The following is a 22,758-nucleotide window of genomic DNA, read 5'->3' as shown; positions in this document are numbered from 1 at the left end:
GACAATATACAAAGAAGAAAAGATCACAGGTACTCCTGTATGTACGTAGTGGGCATTGGATAGCATTCCTTTCATCCCCCATAAAACCATAATTTACCCCTTCAAATAACGACAGACAACTTCTTGGACAAAACAGGCCACAGCATTTATTAACACAACCAAATACTGTATAACTCCTTTTAACATATAACGAAATAATAATTATCATAAATTAACAAACAATTTGCATATAGTCATACAGTAACCAAAGAAACCGTCCTTGCCAATCTAACTTCCCCAAGGCTCTCACCTCCCCCCCTCGGCATAATAAAAACATCTTCCTTTTCAGGGCTCCCCACTCACTCGGTGGGGCCCAACCATAATGCTCCCCACTGGTCGACTTACAACCCAGTGGGGACACGTCCAACCTGGTACCTCCTCCAGGTTCACCATAAGAGACAGGGGGAGGATGAGACCCGGCCATTATCCCCCTTTTTCATCTAATCTACCAAACCATCCCTTATTTGGCAAGGACACCCCCCCGCCTCGCTGTGACAACCCCCCCGGGCCCAAAGCAGCAAAGGGAGGGTGGGCGGGAAACTTGTTGCTGGCCCTGCTCCTAAGTGGCACTGAGGTCAGTCTAATCTGTCACCACCCACTTCCTCACATCTCACACTCCCACATGTAGCATATAGCCAATCATGCTTTATCCATCCCACACTCATACATGTGCCCCTGTCCGCTAAGCTGTGCACTCTCCCTGGGGCCTAAATTTTAAGCCGTATGCAGCTTTAATGTAACAAAATGCAACGCAACATTTCGACCAACAAATGTCTTTTTCAAGCTGACACCACATGGTGATAAATGAGCTTATATAGCAAACAACATGACAAACAGGAAATCAATCCATAATTCAATTAACTAATTAACAAGGTATGTTAATTGATACAACAGAGTTTTTTTGAAAACAACATGTATCAAGAAAGTGATATTGCAAAAAAAGGACAAATATAAATATTCATTGTGTCAAATTCATCAAAAAGTAATACATCAATCACCAGTTGTAAAGACATAAATTATTAAGCAATGCTGTACTAGTTAGAGATAGTCTGGAATGTATATAAATGTAAATAAGCATCCTACTGTGACATCAAAATTCAGTACTTATTACCAGTAGTTTACATGAGTAGCTTACCTATAAGTGCCCAAAAAATGGAGGAGAGAACAAAAGAAATAAACTAAAACAGAAAAAAACTAAAACAGAAAAAAAACACGAAATGTATGATAAGCTTCCCTTCTATCATCCGAAAGCGGTCCACTTCCGGGTATCACTGGAACGCACACGCGGTAGTCCGTCAGATACGGAGTTGGCATAGTGATCATAATAACATGGCTCCGTGCAGACAGCAAAACCGGACATGCGCAATGTGCTGCAAGGCACAGAGCGCATGAGTATTACAAGATATATCTCCCAGAGCATCCATCTAACCAAATCTCTAAATATACCCTAAGTTAAAGTCAGAATATGTCATATATAATATAATCAAGGGCATAGTAATTGATCATGCCCATATCTAATTAAAAAACAAAATAAGGAATACTCCAAATCACACAAAATAATAATAATAAAAAATAAACAATAAATAATAATAAAAATAATATAATAATAAATAAAAAAGATGTAAAGAATAATAACAATAGTGATAAATAATCATAAAAAGTATAAAAATAAACATAAATATAACTAAAAGTAACTAAAAATAAGAATAAATAAAATAAAAATAATAATAAATAAAGAATAAACATAAAATAAAATAAAAAAATAAAATTAAAATAAATAAATAATAAAAACTAATAAGTGAAGATAAGTAAATAAAACGGAAAAAAGGAAAAAGAGAAAAAAGGAAAAAATACATGTTCTCCTCCTCATAGGCACTCAAGGTTTAAGGGTATAAACTAAACAACCCAGCATTGATCCTAGCATAATACAAAAACAAAAAGTAAAGAAGAAAAGAGAATAGTCTTTACATGCACAAGATACATATTACACTATTGACTACGAGGAAGACAGGGACAAAGGAGATATCTACTGTGCAAATATATGGCTCTCAATTATTAAGTGCTAAAAAATGAGAAATCACTAGAATAAGAAATCACTAATATATTATCTGTTGAATATAGTGTGAACTATAGTGATAAAGTGCAAGTGCTACAAATCAAGAAATATCAAAAAATAAAATAAAAAATGATTTTACTTACAAGAAACATAGTGATCAATGTGTGTATCACTTAAACAATGTGTGTAACACTAAAACATAATAACACCATGATTAAATACTTATTAGAAGTGTTGATTATTTATAGACATATAGTGCCATGAAAAGAGAACAACTTGTGTCCAAATTTTAGTAATCCTCGAAGTCCAAGGTATCATGTCATGTAACAGAGAGAAAAAGGGTGTCAAAAAAGAGCCAGCACCAGAAATCTAAAACATCCTGTAAAACAAGAAAATTAAATTAAAAACAATAAAATCAACCAATCATTCCTTAAATGAGCATAGATAAATCATATTCATAATTCAAGCCTCTTGGATGTAATGTGTCAAGTTCCCGTATCCAAAATGCCTCACGTAGGAGAAGTCTCCTATTCCTGTCTCCCCTCCTGGGTAATTCTATAATTTGTTCCAAGATCTGGAATCTAAGTTGAGAGACCCCATGTCTAGCCTCTGCAAAATGGGAAGGTATAGGCAAGTCAGTCAGTCCAGTCCGAATCGTCGACTTATGTTTAGAGAATCTCATCTTAAATTTCTGACTATACCGGGGGGCGGGGCCGGGCCGCCGAGCCAAGCGGCTGCTATCCACGCCGGCTCCGGCTACGAACCGCAGAAAACGGGGAAAAAATGAGAAAATACCAACGATTTAAGCTGACAACGGCAACCAGAGGCAAGATCAGGTAGTGAGGAACCGGGGAGAAAAGCGTAGACACATGCTGAGCCCACGGCACACATTGAACACGGTGAACCCCGGAGACCTGAGACCTGCAACATGAGCGGATCCACAGCGCACACAGAAGGCACAGGAGACAGGGGGTGGCCCCGCTCCCCCCCCCACCCGGCCGGGGGGGTGATCCCGGCCCAAAAGTCGGAACTTCAGAAGCTGGAGGTGGAAGCGCGCCCGGAACAGGGCGCCTCTATGTACAGAGCTAAAATGGCCGACAATCAAACCACACCCGCACAGAAACATTATTACACACTGCAGAGACCCACGCTGGGGCACCACGACCCCTGGGATGGCTGGACCCACAACTGGATCCTCCCGGGCGGCGGACAGGTCAGTAAGGAGCCAGCCCAGATTCCCGGATTAGGAGGGGGTCCGGAAGAAAATGCCCCCAATTCTGTGAGCCCAGTGGGGCTGAGAAGCGCGGGCCCTCTGGCGGACCGGTGGCCGGGGGGCACGCGCCGGCGTCATGTCAGTGGCCGGAGGCGGGAGAGGCAAGACTGGGCCGGAGCTCCAGGGAGGCCCTGCTGAGGCTGGGGAGGTGCAGGAGACGGGGACCCCGCGGACTCTACGGGGGGGAGACCGCCGGACAGCTCCGGTCTCTGAGTGCCCACAGCGAGGTAGTACTCCCTAATAGACCCAGAAGCATGCCTTGGGTGGGAAAGGGAGAGGGCCTGTCGCAACCGGGGGAACCGGGGAGACCCAGAGGGGCGCAGCTGACTTACCATGTGCACACTTGCCCTGCAATAACCATGGTGAGGCCATACCAGGGGGAAGCCTGAAGAAATACCACCATGGGGGCCGACAAATCCACACTAGACAATTTCACCACACCGGGCGCCATTGCGCCCTTTCCAGCGAAGTGACTTTAGTTCTAAATCTTGAATCCGCTGTTTCTGTTTTTTTTTTTTGTTTGTTTTTCTATCTGCCATTCACTGTATTCTTAAAAGCATTATTGATCTTTATCTAACTATGTGTATACGTGTAGAATACGAATGAGCATACTTACAGCTTGTTAATTTGACTTAGTTACAGACCAACTCATAACCAACTGACAGACCCAGTATTAGCATTGGTATAACTTAAAACTGAAAAATGCTTGGTTTAACGTGTTTACTCTTACTATAAAATATAAAATGTGCAGTATTCTTCAAATGCCATGAAAATGTACAAACTGTAACTATCTTAATAGCCGGTATATGCTGTTGTGGCACACCGGGCATGTTCTGTAATTCCCTGCACGCAATAAATAAAGAATTTAAAAAAAAAATACATAGTGAAGATCGTCATGAGCATGTTATCAAGACACGCTAGCAGATACACTCACAAGATGTCAGAAGTAATGCGCATTCAGGACGTCACCCCTATTGCTGGAGGGGGAATATGCAACACTGGGACCGCTGGATGTACTCGGTCCACAGGTCCGGTAACCAAGGAAAGCAGGAACAAGTAGTATGATTCAGATAATTTATTTGTAAAATAAGGCACTGGTCCAACGCGTTTTGTTCGATTAGAACTTCATCAGGGACCTCTTAGTTTAAAAAAATCATACAATGTGAACAATCTTCATACAGGACAAATCCCCGCTATACCCTCCCTCTTCCCACAGTCCCAATATATAGGAGAACTCTCCTTCCTATTGGTAGTGTGGTGGGTGTGTTCCGGATCGATCATTATCCTGCCGCATATCAGCTGATCGTCTTAAATTTCCCGCTTTCAGATAGTTCCAACATCACCAGGAAGTGATGTCTGTGTTCCACCTAGCACTTCCGTGCGTTTCAACGTTCCAGGAAGTGATGTCAGCGTTCCACCTAGCACTTCCGTGCGTTCCAACGGTATCATTACGTCCAAAGGGTATTCATTGCCGTGAATGCATATGGTCTGTCTTGCGCATGCGTGATAAAACGGATCTCAATACTTATGAAAAAATCCTCAAAAACGTAAAACCATTAGTTTGCAACACTAGAAGCAAAACATAATGTCAGTAAAAGGACACAAATAAATCAGTAAAAAAGACCCTCTACGGTGATGTGGAATTATTAAAAATCTTTATTGTACTTGTATTGAATTATTGTACTAACTCCATTTTAACTTTATACTGTGACTTCGTCCTCCATTTTGTCCTCCTAACCTGACTTCTTCAATCCTCCATTTTGTCCTCATGACTTAACTTGTTCATTTTAAAACTACATTACGTGACTGAACTTCTCAACCCAATTAATACAGTAGACAAAGACCGTGTTTCCTTCAAGGACAAGTACCAGGAGGTGCTGGCTACTCCTTAAGACTTGCTGGCTACTCCTTAAGAGCTTGTAAGATAGTACAGTTTGAAGGCCACAGAACACAGTAGTAATGAAATGTTCTATTCATAAGAGACCTTGCACCTGGACATAAAGCCTGATATCACTGACCGTGTAAAATGACGCTTAGGACCCCCTTGTCCCCCACCCGTGTCCAGAATAATCCCACCTCTGATGGGTGGGCACGGGACTAACCTCTTAATTTTACTAACCAATAGGTAAGACACTAACTCCGTCACTTAACAATTAATCCAATTGATGATGTTTATTTGCTGATATTCTAATAATCAATGATGACGCAAAATGCCTCTTAAAAGGGCCTGCGCGCCCGCTTTTTCTTCACTTGCCAATAAACTTTCTCGAAGTTATTTTAACCTGAACCTCGTGTGTCAGACTTAATTACTTCAGCGTATATACGCAATTTAATTTTATTGATTTGGACAGGAACAGATAGACTTTGAACATTTTGGTTTACTTTCAAAAAGTACCATAACAACTTGGCGCCCAACGTGGGGCACCGGGCTATGTCCGGCCGGTGAGCCGTCCTAAGGAAGACAAGGGTGGACGGAGGAATCCAGGGGGAAGGAAGGGAGATTGATCACCTCCAGATACACGGTAGAGACTTCTGCAGAGCCACCGGTACGTTCCGGCCCCTTTGATTGACCCGTCCACGTGTCTGTGACTGCTTCCCGGGAGGACATCAAAGACAGGTAATATCTTGCCCGGTGTCTCGTTACTCACTTGTTTACCTGCATTTTAGTCTATCTGTTGCCTGGGTGTGTTTGAATTGTTTGCTTGTTTCCCCATTTTGAGATAAAGGGGGGGTGGACCTGCGGGGGTTTTGCCTGGGGTTCTGTCTTGCTTGTTTTCTCCTTTTTGGGATAAAGGGGGGTGGACCTGAGGGGATTTGCCTGGGTCTTCGGTTTGTCTGTTTATCTGTTTGTATTTTACCTCTTTTGGGATAAAGGGGGGTGGACCTGAGGGGACTTGCCTGGGTCTTCTGTTGCCTGTTTTACTCCTTTTAGGAACCACTGTGCTGTGGTTGTAGGGAAAAAGGGGGGTTGACCTGTGGATGTGTTCCTGGGGGTCATCTTTTCCTGTTTAACTCTTTTAGGAGCCTCGTGGCTGGGGCTGTAGGGAAAAAGAGGTGTGTTGGATCTGTGGAGATTGTGTAGACTCATAGTTTCCTGGGGATCCTTCTTGTGTCACTTTGATAGCCTAGCTAGCTTCTCTGTGCACGTTACTCTGCTTGCAGAGTGGTGGTACCCTCCAGCTTTGAGCGCTGAGCTGGAGCCATTCCAATTTTTATTTTGTGGTGTGTGAATTCGGGCAGGCATTGCTGTCTTCATCACCACGGAGTAGTGGGACTTATAAAGTGGGTCTTTATAGGGGCACTACAAGAGTGAGGGTAGCGCAGACACTATTAGTGGGCTGCTGTGACGAGGGAGGCATATGGATTTCGGACCGGTGTTAGCTGTTATCCTTGGCCGTTGGTAGTAAGATACTACGGGATTGAGGGAGGTGACTTTGGAGTAAGCACACGAGTAAAGGAAAGGAATTACTGTTGATTTCATTTGAATTGTGATGCATGCACTGTATTTCAACTGTATTGTTGTCTTGTTTGTTTAATAGGAGTCTCATGAACTCCTGTGTCTGTCTCTAAGGATTTTCCTTGCCTTTCATCTTTTCTGTACTTCCTATATTATTATACTATCCACTCCCATTCCTCTTGAAGGAGAAGTGATTGGTCACACACTTCTCACCTCGCTCCAATCCGTGTCTACCACCCCGGGTAGGCGGATTCAGTGACTAGTCTACGTTTTGGGAAGACGCACCTGAGAAAGTTTTGCGGTTCTCGGGTGGCAGTCGAGCATTGTAGACGTTCTTGTTCCGTTTTCCTTCCCTCTCCCTATATCTAGGACGCTGGTATAGGGGTAAAGGGATTATGGGGCAGGATTTAAACAAGCCCAATAAGGGCTGGTTAGCATGTGATTTGGTAGAAAACAGAGAGGGTGAGGAGATGGTTAAAGGTGTTGTAAAGATTGCAAAAGTATGTAAAATTACTGTACCAACGGGTGGAAGATTGCAACCAGAAAGTTGGCGTAAGTTACTGGCAGAAATGAAAGGCAAGCTTACAGATAATGGTTTATTAAAGACTGCTGAAGCATGGTACAGAGTAGCGAAGGCTATTCAGCTAGAAGGTTGGGTTGAGGAAGAAATAAATCACAAGGGTGTGAAATTGTTTGTGTATCATCAGAATTGCGTTGCTGGGGTCTACCCTCAGCCAGCGCCCCAAAGTGGCGCCCAGGGGACGTCTATCCCCAAGGTTCAGTCAGCAGTAGGTGATAGCCAGCTGACTATGTTCCCCGCTCCCAATCCTCCTAACACTCATCCCGCCACCTCCCCTGTTTGCCCGGTCCTGAATTCTGATGGATCTTTCTTTTCCCCCTCCCCGTCCCTAACATTCCCATCATCCTCGTCCATCCCTACGCTACCTGCTGTACCTCCCACTAACATTTCATCTGCCATTCCTTCCCTACGCTCCCTCTCCGTTCATGACCCCCTCCCCTCCTCATCCGCCCAACTAACCACCTCTTCCACCCTCGCCCCGACTCCTCCCCCTCCCATCTCCACCCCAGTCCAATACCCCACCTCCTTCCCCTCCCCAGCCTGGCCCTACCCCTTCCCGTATCCCATGACTCTGCCCTATCCCGGATATCCACTACCCCTTCCCCAAGCCACTCCCCAGGTCCCGGTCATGCCCAGTCCGACACAGTCTGCCCCGGATGTGCCCTCTTCCAACATGGCCGCCGCTTCTTCCCTTAACCCTAATGTAGCACCTTCTCCGGCCACCAATATGGCGGCCCCCAGTTCGGCCCTGATGCCGGTAATCCCCGGTGACTACCTATCCCCAGGTTATGACTCACTGGCCACCCCTGCATCTGGGGCTCGTTCCCAACCACCGATCCTTTCACCTCATTCGGGCCCTGCACCACGCAAAAGAGCCAATATCATAGAATTCGATGATGACGAGATGGACAGGGTGTCCCATGTCTCATCGGAGCTTGCCGCGGGAGCCCCAACTCACCGTTCTATCGATGACCCTTTTGGCCACAAGGGTCGGGGAGAACAGGCCCCTTCTAAATATGTTGCCTTTAACCCCACTCAAGCTAGCGCATTAATGAAATCGCTCCCCGACCCAGAAAAACAGCCTATGCCTTTTTACCGAGGGATAGTTCAAATTCAAAAGACTTATTCCGCCGCATGGCGTGATCTACTCAGCATTTGTGCTATTAAAGCAGGGGATGCCTATTGGCCAAGTATGGCCCGTCACCTCAGTACAGATCTGCTTTCCAGTGATGTTGATTACCCCTCCGGGGTAACCTTTTGCACCCAATTAAGAGAATGGGCTAAGGACAAACTTGCAGATCAGGCTGCTGGCCTTACTGATGTTGTTCAAGAAAAAGGAGAATCAGTGGAAAAGTTTCATGCAAGACTGTATCAAATGTTCACAGATTTGGGGTTTGATCTTACTGACAAAATTCATTCACAAATGCTGTCAGGTGCGTTTGTCCAAGGCGTTAAAGACTCTATACGCAAGGGAATTATTGCTGCACGCCCTGAATATAAGGTTGTTCCCCTGGATACCCTGCTTTTAGTCGCTAGGGGCCTAGAATCTGCCCAGACCCCCAAAAGGCCAAGCTCTGCTCCTCTTATGGTATCACGCAGTATCCCTGTTCCCAGGGGCACCAGACCAGAGGATAGCTTCTGCTTTAATTGCAAAGCTAAAGGTCATTTTAAAAGTGATTGCCCGGAACCCAAAAGAGAGATAAGAAAGCCATCCAGACCTGCCCCGGTCACTAAGACCGAAAAAGGGGTCCCAATAGTTGAGGAACCCGATGAATAGGAAACTGGCAAGCCTGTGTCTGTAACCCCTGTAATGGCAGTGTCTACAGGGGATAAGGGGGGGCCACTTGCCACAGTGACTTTGCCCATTGAAGGCCACCCCACCACATTTCTAGTTGACACAGGTGCAGCCCGTAGTGTTCTACGAGAACAAGACTTGCCAGACCCATCTTTTCTGTCAAATATTGATGTCTCTTGTGTTGGAGTGGATGGCCAACCGAGACATAGCCCTCTAACAACTCCACTACGAGTTGGTTCTAGCCTGCTCGCTCGCTTTGTAGTATCCTCCACATGCCCAATTAACCTGTTAGGTGCTGATGTTCTCTCACGCCTGCAAGCATCCATCACCTTTACCCCGGATGGGCAGGTAGAAATGTTTACACCACTGTCTGTATCAGACACTTCAGCCCTATGCTCTTTGCCTCTGATGCTGCATTTAGAAAAGCCCCGTGAGGAGACAGCAGAATTAAGGTCCAATTTCCCAGAGGAATTAAAAACACAGGTGCCCGCAAAGTTATGGTCCTCAGGCCCAGAGGACATAGGTCACCTAAATGTTCCCCCTGTGGTGGTAAAGCTTATTCCAGGAGCTAAGTTACCAAGAAAACCACAATATCCATTAAAACCAGCACAGTCAGCTGCAATTTCTGTCCACATTAAGGCACTCTTGGAGAAGGGTGCCCTTGTCAAATGTAAATCTGAATGCAACACCCCGTTATTTCCTGTGAAGAAGAAAACTCCGAAGGGTGAGCCAGAGAAGTACAGGATGGTTCAGGACCTCCGTGCTGTTAATGAAGCTACAGTCCTGGACACCCCTCTTGTACCAAATCCTCATACTCTGCTCTCTGGAGTCCCACCATCTGCAAAATTCTTCACAGTTATTGACCTAGCAAATGCTTTTTTCAGTGTCCCACTGGACCCATCCTGCCAATATCTGTTTGCTTTCACTCATGAGATGCAACAGTATACCTGGACTGTCATGCCCCAAGGGGCACAAAATTCACCAAGTCAATTTGCAAAGGCCATGGCCACCATCCTTGACCCATGGCAAGCCGAGCACCCAGAAGTTGTTCTGCTTCAGTATGTGGATGATTTGCTGCTCTGTGGAGATGACATACCCACTACCGAAGAGTGCTCAATTAGTCTGCTTTGTTATTTGGCAGAACAAGGATGCAAAGCTTCGCTCATCAAGCTACAGTTCTGCCAACCTTCAGTAATTTTCCTTGGACACTGCCTATCTCAAGGTACCAGACATCTTACTCGGGACCGGGTAAGAGCTGTGCTGGATATTCCGCCTCCAAGGACTTCTAAGTCTCTTCATGCCTTCCTAGGCCTCATTTCCTACTGCAGAGCATGGATCCCAGAAGCCTCTCTGCTCATGCAACCTCTCTATGACGCACTTAAATCTGACCCTTTCTGTTTAACTAAAGAAGCTATGGACAATTTTAATGCTCTCAAACGAGCCATTGCTTCCGCTCCTGCCTTGGGCCTACCTGACTACTCCAAAACTTTCAAATTGTTTGTCTCTGAAAGACAAGGCCACGCAACAGGAGTGCTCACCCAAACTAATGACTTAAGAGGCCGCCAGAGGCCTATTGGATATTTCTCATGTCAACTGGACATTGTGGCCAGAGGGACTCCTTCCTGTCTCAGGGCTGTTTTTGCTGCGAGAGAACTCATAGAGAAGACCTCAGACCTGGTCCTTGGCCACCCTCTGGTTGTTTTGGCCCCTCATGACATCTCTGCCATCATCAACCAAGTCCAGCTCAAGCACGTGTCTCCAGCCAGACACCTGCGCTTACAGTGTCATCTTCTTTTGCCTGACAACATTTCCATCCAAAGATGTCAGGTACTTAATCCGTCCACTCTTCTTCCACTCCCTGAGGGGGGTATCTACTATGGATTTATCACGGATGAAACCTACATTCACCTGCTCTGTGGATGTATCAAGAAAGTCATGCATCCACATTTGACATTTTATGAAGGTGAAAAACCTCTCTGTGAAGGCCCAGATCACGCCTTCTGCACCACGTGGTACAAACCAAACATTACCCCTGAACCTTGCTATGAAGATGAGCTTTACCACCGGACCGATGTAAAGCTTACTGCACAAGACTTCTATTGTGACTCTGACGGCAATAGTATGGTCTTGATCCAGCTACCTCAACAACTTAACTACCTTTACCGTCATTGGGATACTGCTATCCCACATATTCCTGTTACCAAGTTGAAGACAAGGTCATGGAATGATCTTGGGCCCATGGCAAAACTATGGGCCACCATGAATGAAGAACAGCTACAGGAAAATGGTATTGTCAAATACCCAACAACTGACCTTCTAGAAGCATGGCCACGCCATTTCCTGGAAAAGGAATTTCAAGATCTGGTCATAAAGAATGATTATGACCCAGAAACACCTCATGACTGTTTTGAACAGATGAAAATGGAAACAGTGCACTTACCAACTGTGCATGAGAACCCATTACCAGATCCGGATTTTACCCTGTTTGTGGACGGATCGAGATATGCCGATGAAGGAGGAACATATCATACAGGATATGCCGTAACCACAACAGATGAAGTTATTAAATCATCATCCTTACCACCAACAATGTCTGCACAAGAAGCTGAATTACAGGCTCTGACTTCAGCATGCAAAATTTCCGAAGGAAAACGTGCCAACATCTATACAGATTCAAGATATGCTCTAGGCGTGGCACATGACTTCGGCCTAATTTGGAAGACTAGAGGATTTCTTACCACCGCCGGTACACCAGTCAAACACAGCACTGCAATCAAGGAGCTAATGGATGCCCTCCTACTCCCCAAAGAAGTGGCCGTTTTGAAAGTAAAGGCCCATGGGAAATTGGATACAGATGAAGCAAAGGGCAACCATTTGGCTGATCAGGCTGCTAAGTTAGCGGCCAGGGATTTGCAGGAAGTGGATGAAGAAGTGTCCGGACAAGAAGAAGAAGTCCCTATTTTTGCCCTGCAAACTCTTCCTACTGATTTGCGAATTTTACAAGAACAGCAAGCTGCAGTCACTCCTGAAGAAATCCAGAAATGGAAAAAGAAAGGAGCTGTCCAAAAGGACGGAATATATTACAACAACTTCAAATTTTGTCTTCCCAGAAATTTGTATCCAGCAGTTGTCCAATGGGCACATGGGCCTGCACACCTGTCAAAAGAATTGATGGCCGCCCTCGTACAGAAGTATTATGAAGCACCTGGAATCACAACATTGATCAATAGCTTCTGCAAGGCCTGTGTCATTTGTGCAAAATGCAATCCAGGAAGACCAGTTAAAGTACCTGCGAAACACCTGGCAAAGCCCATGTACCCCTTCCAGCGGATTCAAATTGACCACATCCAAATGCCCAAGAGTGGGCCCCATGAATATGCACTAGTAATAGTGGACATGTTCTCAGGCTGGCCAGAAGCCTACCCAGTGGCCAATATCACTGCAAAAACAACCGCAAAGCGCCTACTTACAGATATTGTATGTAGATTCGGACTCCCAGAAGTTATTGAGAGTGATCAAGGCCCAGCCTTTACAGCAACTGTGACTAAAGAAATTTGGACTGCTCTAGGGGTGACTCTAGCCTTCCATACCCCTTACCACCCACAAAGTAGTGGTAAAGTGGAGCGCATGAATGGCACCCTAAAAACTAGAATGTTAAAAATGTCACAAGAAATAAAGATGCCCTGGCCAGAAAGCCTACCAATAGCTCTATTTAGTGTTAGGCACACACCTAGAGGGAAGCATTCACTGTCCCCATATGAGGTTCTATTTGGGACAGCACCCAGACTAGGTTGTTATTATCCGCAGCAGTTGCAACTCCAATCAGATGTTTTAGTAGACTATGTAACTGAACTTGCAAATGTCCTAAACAAAATACATGCCCAAGTTTTCTCTTCAATTCCAGATCCCGAATTGGATACAGGTTCCCATAACCTACTTCCCGGAGATTGGGTCCTGGTCAAGAAGTTTGTGCGGAAAAATACCCTGGAACCAAGATTTGACGGTCCATTCCAAGTTCTCCTGATTACCGCAACCTCCGTCAAATTGGCCGGTAGGCCAAATTGGATCCACGCTTCCCACTGCAAGAAATCTCCTGCCCCAGAGGAAGCGAATATCGCACAAACATGTATCTCTGGTACATCTTCTCCTTAATTAGCCTTATGAAGGCCCAGCAAGTAGCCATCACCAAAGACATTAGTGGGTACACCTTCTGGTATAATTCATCATGCACCCAGGTGGCTACTTATACCTTTGACTACTGTGATATTGTAGAATGCCCATTTCCCACACCACAAATCCAGAGCATCTATAGAGATATCCCTCATTCGAAAGACCCATATGTTTGTGTAGTTGACAAACAATGGGGGCACAATTGTGATCACTGGGGGGCGGCGGGATGGAATGCCGGGCCTGCCTGGGGTTACAAACCAAAAAGTGCCGTATCTAAAGTAGATGATCATGGTAGATCCCTTCTCCAGAGGATGACTTTGAGAAAGCCCGGGGGGAGTACACCAATGAAATTAATTCTTAATATTGAGCATCCAAGCCCAACGGATGCAGACCAGTATGTGATGGGGATGTATTGGAAAAAGGGTTCCTATAAAAAGTTAGGGCATTTCTACCTTAAAGATATGTGCAACTCTTCTGAGTGGCAAGGGGCCACCCATATGGTCCCTAACCCATTAAAACCTCATATCCAGACCTTTCAAGACATGATGGCCATTGCTAACCCCACTTTTGAAGATACCATGGCCGCTGAAACAGGTTTTAATGATGTAAACTTATGGTTAGAATGGATGAAATATAATGCTAATAAGCATAATAGAACTGCATGTTACGTGTGTGGCGGTGCCCGGCCTCACCTAGGTACCGTACCTTTAATCCTACCTGTAGATATAGAAGAATGTATTTTAAGCCTTTTTGCCTATCACTATAATTTTAACAGGTCCATATGTATTGCATGGACAAAGGAGTATCCTCTCCTAGCCAACGATGTCAAACCCCCTGATGGTATTACCGTATATAAAGGTAATTACACTTGCTATGCCATGTACGATGGTATTGGTAAATTTGTGGGTAACTTTTCCAAAGGTTATTGTGCTACATACAGAACTGTTCCTGTGCGCTTGCTGCAACACCATACTAGGTCACTAGGAGACATTTACTGGTTGTGTGGGGATTTACAGCTGAGATCCAGAATGGACACGGAATGGTGGGGAGAGTGTACTTTGACTAAGGCCATCATGCCTATACATATTATTTCCGACACACACCTCAACACCCATGAGTTCAGCCACACTAAGGTTAAACGTGACGCCCCAGTGAAAGGAAGTTTTGATCCTCATGTATATATTGATGCCATCGGAGTGCCCAGGGGGGTGCCCAATGAGTTTAAAGCTAGGGATGAAGTTGCTGCAGGATTTGAATCAATTTTTACCATAGTTACCGCAAACAAGAATCTAAATTGGATAAATTACATTTATTATAATCAACAGCGTTTTGTCAATTACACCAGAGACGCCCTCCAGGGGTTGGCCGAACAGTTACAGGCCACATCCCAAATGACTTTTCAGAATAGGATGGCCCTAGATATGATCTTAGCCGAAAAAGGAGGGGTTTGTAAGATTTTGCCCGACACTATGACATGTTGTACCTACATCCCAGAAAACACAGGCCCTAATGGTAAAGTCACACTAGCTATAGAAAAATTAAATGACCTGTCTGAAGAGTTAAAAAGGAATTCTGGGATAAAAGATCCCTGGGAAAGATGGTTTGGTTGGATGACAGGATGGCAAAAGGCTTTAATGCAGATTGGTATGGCTATACTAATTTTTCTTTTTATTTTTGCTCTTCTCTTTTGTTGTGTCCTCCCATGTCTGAGAAAATCCCTCATGAAGACTGTTGACCAAGCGGCACCCGCTTTTACCCATCTCGAAGTTGATGACCAAGAATTTCAAGACATCAACTCACCCTGTCTGCCGCTGCAAATTATCCCCTTTGTTGATAAAGTGCAGGAATTCTAGTCAGGGACTAGATTAGGGACAGCATCTGTCAGTGAATGGTAAAGGCCCCATGTGGAGAAGTGGTGGGTTAGCTGCCATGGGATACCCTTGGGTGTGAAGCGTTCGAGAGCCATACTGACGGATGGTTAGCCTATTAGGGTCAGATCTAGGGACAGCCTTGCACTTTGCATTAACATCTAGCTAGCGGCCACGGGGTTTCTGTGCCTTTGGGTTAACACGTCTTCTGATACTAACATAATAAAGTTTTATCTCTTAGAATCTAACATTTCATAGGGGGGACTGATGTGGAATTATTAAAAATCTTTATTGTACTTGTATTGAATTATTGTACTAACTCCATTTTAACTTTATACTGTGACTTCGTCCTCCATTTTGTCCTCCTAACCTGACTTCTTCAATCCTCCATTTTGTCCTCATGACTTAACTTGTTCATTTTAAAACTACATTACGTGACTGAACTTCTCAACCCAATTAATACAGTAGACAAAGACCGTGTTTCCTTCAAGGACAAGTACCAGGAGGTGCTGGCTACTCCTTAAGACTTGCTGGCTACTCCTTAAGAGCTTGTAAGATAGTACAGTTTGAAGGCCACAGAACACAGTAGTAATGAAATGTTCTATTCATAAGAGACCTTGCACCTGGACATAAAGCCTGATATCACTGACCGTGTAAAATGACGCTTAGGACCCCCTTGTCCCCCACCCGTGTCCAGAATAATCCCACCTCTGATGGGTGGGCACGGGACTAACCTCTTAATTTTACTAACCAATAGGTAAGACACTAACTCCGTCACTTAACAATTAATCCAATTGATGATGTTTATTTGCTGATATTCTAATAATCAATGATGACGCAAAATGCCTCTTAAAAGGGCCTGCGCGCCCGCTTTTTCTTCACTTGCCAATAAACTTTCTCAAAGTTATTTTAACCTGAACCTCGTGTGTCAGACTTAATTACTTCAGCGTATATACGCAATTTAATTTTATTGATTTGGACAGGAACAGATAGACTTTGAACATTTTGGTTTACTTTCAAAAAGTACCATAACAACGGGATCCCAAAATGAAATAGTAAAACATCAAATATCATATCAAACTATTCATAGGTACTCTTCACATTTGAATCAATTCATAATCAATATCATATAACAATTCATATGTACAAAATATAAAAACTCCATATTTCCTAATAGTAAACAATATATATGTTATCAAAGTATATATACAATTTCAGAGAAAGCAAACTAAATCTATGTCTACATTTAAACCCTTCGGTTCCAATGTTTGTAGACGGTGTATCCAGTAAGCCTCTTTTTGACACAATTTCCTGAGTCTATCGCCCTCTCTCCAATGGGGGGAAACATATTCAATACCCCTACAAATGAATTTCTTAAAGTCAAACAGGGGACATGATTGACAATGCATTGGGACCGAATGAGTGGTGAGACCCTTTTTTATATTGTTAAGATGTTCCATAATTCTCACTTTTAATAATCTTTTAGTACGTCCCACATATTGCTTACCGCACGGACACTGTAGTAAATAAACCACAAAGTCCGTGCGGCAGCCAACATATGATTTAATTGAGAAAGATTCTCCCATTATGTTGCTTTGAAAAGTACTAGAGTCGGGTAAAGAAGCTGTCCTACACGCCACACAACTTCTACAACTCCTAAAGCCTTTGATGGTAACTACAGGGGGCGCTTGCTCAACCAGTGCCTTATTTTACTAATAAATTATCTGAATCCTACTACTTGTTCCTGCTTTCCTTGGTTTCCGGACCTGTGGACCGAGTACATCCAGCGGTCCCAGTGTTGCATATTCCCCCTCCAGCAATAGGGGTGACGTCCTGAATGCGCATTACTTCTGACATCTTGTGAGTGTATCTGCTAGCGTGTCTTGATAACATGCTCATGACGATCTTCACTATGTATTGTTATTTTTTTATTATAGGTATAGACAGCGATTTTCCTTCTACCTTTTGTATACATGTGTTAAACCAGGCATCTATGTGGATAAGTTGCCATTGGGAAGCTGTCATTAAGTTAAGTTTGTTTTATATTTATTTTTATACATACTATTGTAGTGTGTTTGTTGTTTCTAAATTTCTGACTAGTCTGTCCAACATATAAAAGGCCACACGGGCATTTCAATGTATAAACAACGAAGTCAGAGTTGCAAGTCAAATGTTGTTTAATCAAGTACTTTTGCCACTATATGGGTGATAAATAACATCCCCCCCGGATCATAGAATGACAGGAGACACAATTATAACAAGGAAAATTTCCTTGTTTAACAACACTTGAAGCGTTACTTGACTGAGGGACCAAAGTTTTAACTAACTTATCCTTCAGCGAGGTGCCTCTTTTGTAGGCAAACATAGGCCTTTGGGAGAATTCCACTATATTGGGGTGGCATTGGGAAAGAACATGCCAATATCTATATACAATCCTCCGCAACTCGTCTGAATACCTTCCAAATTTGGACACAAATTTTAGCCTATTGTCATTTCGTTGATGTTTATGAGAATGAAGAAAATACTCTCTATCCTGATCCTTGGCAAGGGATAACCCCGTTCCGTAAATCTAGTGGTCATCTCATCCAAACGCCTCTCCACAAGATCATCGGCAGATACAAGTCTCCGAACACGTGTGTATTGACTCTTGGGGAGGGCTTTAAAGATAGCTGGAGGATGAGCACTAGAAAAATGAAGAATTGTGTTTTTGTCCATCGTCTTCCTATATAAATCAGTCACAAGCCTATCTTCATGCTTTTTAATCAAAATGTCTAGGAATGGTATCTCAACCATATCATAAGTCATTGTAAATTTAATGTCTTCAGAACATGTATTCAAGAAACTGTAAAATTCTTTAAGGGACTCCAATGTGCCAACCCACAGCAGCAGCACGTCATCAATATAACGCCACCACCTAGTGGCAAATTGTTGAAATAACACGTGAGGATAAATACATTTCTCTTCCATTTCTGACATGAAAATGCTAGTCTATGTGGGTGCCACATTGGAGCCCATCGAAGTACCCTTTAATTGCAAGAAGAATTCATTTTGAAACAAAAAATAGTTCTCTTTCATAACAATCTCCAAAAGTACCATAAGAAAATTCACGACATCACCATTAAAACCCAATGAAATGAATGCTGATCTTGCAGCCGCCAGGCCAGCATCATGCTCTATAGAGGTATATAAACTTGTCACATCCAATGTGACAAGAACCAAGTTTTCATTAGGTGATATCTCTTTGAGTGATATTTCTTTAAGTTTCAATAGCACCTCAGTAGTGTCTCTCACATAAGACCTAATGTTAACCAAAAAAGGCCTCAGAATGTTATCAAGGAATTTAGCTAAAGGAGAAAGGAGAGAACCAATCCCTGCTACTATAGGTCTACCAGGTGGTCTAATCAAAGATTTGTGAATTTTGGGGAGAGTATATAAGGCTGGTACAACCGTTGTAGTTTCCAACAGAAATTTAAACAATTCCTTATCAATGATAAGGTTATCCAAAGCCTGTTTTAAATTTTTTTTTTATTAGAATGGTTAAATGGTTAAAATGATGCAATATCTGAATATGAGATCAACAATGACATGAGCCCTGGTTCAATAATGAAAAAAATTAAAGTGTCTGTAATAACAAGTAATGATTTTTTTCCCAATTTATTTACATACATAAGATGTTTTAAGAAGAGTTTGCTGTGAATGTTCTGATCTAGTTTTTGTGAATCTCTGCATTGTTAAGATTATCTATTTAGTGACAGGGGGGAAAAAAGTATTTTAGAATGAATGGATCATCATCATTTTATCATAATTTTAACAACGGAGACAAAAAGATGTCCAACCTTTGACCACCAGCTGTAATTGGACTAAGAATTGTGGGAATTGTTTTCCTAATGCAGCTGGTGGCCTACTGTTGAGCGTTCAAATGTAGCTGGGCTTTTTAAAGCTATTTTTTTCAAATGCTAACTAAATGTATGTTCCGCGAGACTGAAGATACAATTATGTAAAACTGTTGGTTTTGGTTTTGTTTATTTATTTATTTATTTATTTTTTCTCTAGTTTTATATCCTGGCTTTCAGAAGGCATTCTATCTCTTAACAAGGAATATGCTTTCATTTTCAGTACAAAAAAATGAATGTATGATTGAAACCCAGGTTTCAGATGAGAGGGGTTTTCACATCATGACTGGGGAGCTTTGATTGATTGTTCTTGGGTAAGTTTTAATATCCAGAAATCGGCATTCATTTTTATTTTCCACTTTTCTTATTTCTGGATGGGGACGTTTCCGAAAAATCAATGGACTAAAACAAAATTCCTGCAATTACTATTGAAATGTTACCTTATTATTAATAATCTAGTCTTTAAAACTGTGGTCTCTCTTTTATTGTATGTAATTGTAAGATATCCAAAAATAGTGATAACGTAGAGAATGATAATTTACCCAGTGGTTTTGGGTTTTTTATACAGTGTATGAAATTATACTCAACCGTATCCATTTATTATTGCTGAAAACTGACATAATAAAGACATAATAAAAACAAAAAAAGAGAGAGATACCAAAATCGATTCTGGATTATTGTGAGGTTTTAAATTTAGTATGGACTCAAATTATATTATTCTTTATTTAAATAGCTTAAATTGTAGTGTTCTATTGACTAAACAAAGCTCTGGTGAGTTAAAGGGGCAAGCCAAGTATCCACAAACTAGGCGCAGGTTAGGTTACGTTATAACTAGTGTGAAAAAGTGTTTGTTTAGGTTAAAAAATATATATAATTCTGTTCCACAGGCCCACTCTCCCAACCTGCAGCTTTCAGTTTTTGTCCCAAAGATGGCTGGTACAACCACATAGCCTTTTGGGACCGTGAGTTAAAGTCAAACAACAAACACATGGGAGATCTATAAAAATGTTCCGTTCTACTCTAAAGTTCTAAAAGTGTGGCTATTACCATGGAAATTCGTAGAACCAACAGACTTTCTGTGTCTGCAGGCATGTTCCTTCCTGATTATTATGAGGCTCCACCCACAAGGAACACCTCAATCTGGTTTCTGGGGATTGACCTCATTCCATAGACCTTTGTCCATGGGTTTATTCCGCAACTCGCATTTCCACTCGTGACATAGGCTTAGTGGAACTGCTCAATAAACTGAGCAGTTCCTTTTGCAAGCTGTGTTTAGATATAGCCCTGATGGTAACATGCATAATTGGATGCATGATTGTGTTCATTTGGAGTATATAGCAAATAGTAATATATATAACTATATGTATAACTATATATATAGTGTTCAAGTAGATATATATATATATTTGGGCATTGGAGTGGTACTCCAAGCTACATGACCACTTCAGATGTAACTTCACTTACAGCAGCTTTCATTAGGCAGCAGCGTTTCAGACTTGCTACTGTTCATTCTGTGCATATTTTATATATACGTAGAGGTCCTTTTATTGTCGGAACACTCAGCTGCAACTCTAAGAACTAATGTAAGAACTGCAGGATTGGCATCTGGCTTCAGGATCCCCAACTGGGTGAGTTGTCCAAAACAGCCAAACATCATTCCCCTCATCACCACCACTTAGTTTCACCTGTACTTGTTCATAGGGTACTAACACACGTTTATCACTAAGAGAGCAATCTTATAGACTGGGGCAATTGAGGTAAACCTAACCAAAACAACTGATTTGGAGGAAGCAATTTCCCACACAGCTATGTTTTATGCACTAACAAACATGGCAACCACACAAAATAGGGCTTTCATTTTAAATTAAATATTTCTTTATGAAACATAATTTAATTTGAATCTAAAAATAAAAGGTGAGAAAATTAAGACATTTTGTTATTACATTGTATTTTAACTGAATGTCATAGTACTGTTAGCTTTTACTGCAATAAACACACACTTGTATGCTGTGATGTTCCACGTGTACAATGATTCCCCGGGTTCCCACACATGCAGGTTTTATGGGGTTTTGGAAAATTACGTGGTAAAATATAGGGTTTGAAAATGAAATTTTCTTCTGGGCTGGTATAATAAAATGTTGTTCTGTCTATTTTGATTGGCAGGCTTATGTTGGGTATGCTCTTGTATATTGGGGGACCTGCCTGACGACCCAGGCAGTTCCCCTGCAGCTGATCCAGCCAAACCAAGTCATGTGATCGCTGTGTCACTGGTATCACATGACTCGGATTGGCTGCAGGGGGACTTCCTGTTTTGCCAGGCAGGTCCCCCAATTGCAATCTGCACACTGGGAAACACGGCTGACCGAAGGAAGGGCCAGATCATTAGGACGTCCTATGCCACCTTAACGCTGTTAAAGCCCTCCTATTGAATTAATGCATAGCACTCCCTAACATCGGGAAGGGGATAAAGGCAGCCACATTAACCCTTACCATGCTCTTCAAGCATACTACCTCTAGTTTGTAACCATTCCATGCATCCGCTACACACACACACACACCATATTCGTTGACAATAGAACAATGAATACCTATTTCATTACCCCTACTTATACCCTTTGTGTCACTATACCACACTCCCTCTAGCATGTAGGCTCATTGAGCAGGGCCCTCAAACCGTCTGTTCCTGTGCATCCATTTGTCTGGTTACAATTATGTGTCTGTTTGTCCACTCATTTTACAGCGCTATGGAATTTGCTGGCGCTATATAAATAATAAAATAATACACACCACACAATATTTATACAAGGAACAATGAATCATGCCCACTGAATGTGACAAATAGAACATTACTAAACTGAAAATCCTAAAAGGGACCTGTAAGTGACCCTAAATATCTAAGCAAACTACAAATACATTCTCAATAATTACCAAAAAAAGCGCGCTAAATTAATCTGTAAATATAAAAAAGCAAATAATAGTGCAGACAATCTGGATAAACATAAAATAATTTTTTTGGGGGAGAAATACGAGGGGAAAAAACTCACATGTCCCATCACCCCATCACCCCTGGCTCTGGGTTTGCAAAGCTCCTTTGTAGAGGGGATATCCCCACACTGAAGATCGTTCCAAAAGATGTATCCACCAGCAGTTCAATAATACTGTATGAAAAAGAAGGGCAGGACTTGTACTTTTTTTTCTTTTATGTTTATCCAGATTGTCTGCACTATTATTTGCTTTTTTATATTTCCAGATTAATTTAGCGTGCTTTTTTTTTTTTTGGTAATTATTGTTTTCTATGTACATCTCTGTGTGTGTTATTGGTTTAAGTGCTGCCATATTGTCTGTATCACGTCCCATAGCGCTTACACATTGGTTCTTTTTGTACAAATAAATTCTCCCCTGCAGCTGGTCAGCTCAAACAAGGAAACAACACCACCAATCCAGGCACATGGGTCTGTTATCTATATAAATCTGGTCACCAAGAAGATATGGGACATGAAGTTCAGCCACCAGCAGTAGTTTCAAATTTAAGATGAGTGGAATTGCTCAATAAGCTGATGGATGCCATACCACAGTGGTTGTCAATGTGATAGCAATGTTTTGCGGACTTTGCACATGGTTTCATCA

Source organism: Pelobates fuscus, chromosome 6 (assembly GCF_036172605.1).
Source record: "Pelobates fuscus isolate aPelFus1 chromosome 6, aPelFus1.pri, whole genome shotgun sequence".
Classification (NCBI taxonomy): domain Eukaryota; kingdom Metazoa; phylum Chordata; class Amphibia; order Anura; family Pelobatidae; genus Pelobates; species Pelobates fuscus.
The sequence above is the reverse complement of the archived record's forward strand: the minus strand, read 5'-3'. Positions refer to the sequence as shown.